The sequence below is a fragment of the Glycine soja genome, chromosome 1 (assembly GCF_004193775.1).
Source record: "Glycine soja cultivar W05 chromosome 1, ASM419377v2, whole genome shotgun sequence".
NCBI classification, from domain to species: domain Eukaryota; kingdom Viridiplantae; phylum Streptophyta; class Magnoliopsida; order Fabales; family Fabaceae; genus Glycine; species Glycine soja.
In genome coordinates this window covers 53,764,927-53,765,638 of record NC_041002.1, presented here as the reverse complement: position 1 = coordinate 53,765,638, position 712 = coordinate 53,764,927, and positions in this window count along the sequence as shown.

Here is a 712-nt window from a genome sequence, read left to right as displayed (position 1 = left end):
GCATTGGCGTGCAATCTTTGTTGAGAAAGGCTAGAGCAGGAATCGTACATTTATATAGCTTTCCAGTTTTGTTGCATACTTAATATGTCTTCGTGCATGTGGTCCAAACCAACCCAAATATCTAAGCTTAAATGACTTTTATGTGAGTACGTAAAGTAATCATATAATCTTTGTTGGGTTGATGATGTCGTTTTATTACAGTTATAATGACTACACATGGCCCAGCAGGCCACTCCAACTTCAATTCTTCCTCAATCACCACTAACTCCTTGTCATAATATCAAATACTCATCAGTGTACATAATAAGACTATATCCATCATAAACGCCTGGCCAATATCTCACACTTCGTCATTTTGGACAACATTCTTATATCCACAGTAAAATTTACTGTAACCTCGACCATATCCTATATATTAATGCTAAACATACTATGTCCATAGTAACAACAGAGCTGATTCCTATATTCAGTTTTTTCTAAGAGCTCTCTTGCATATTACATCACTCTATTCTCATCTTCAAATTATATATTGATAGCTTATTTTACATTTCGAAAATGCTAATTGGTACGAAATTCTTTCGTAATAAAAAACATACGAAGAATGTTGATTGGTTAATTTTAAATACACTTGTCTTATATTCCGTTAAAAATACAATGTATAGATTTGAAAAACTGACACGTATTACTTCCTGCAAGGAATGCAAGTTCATAA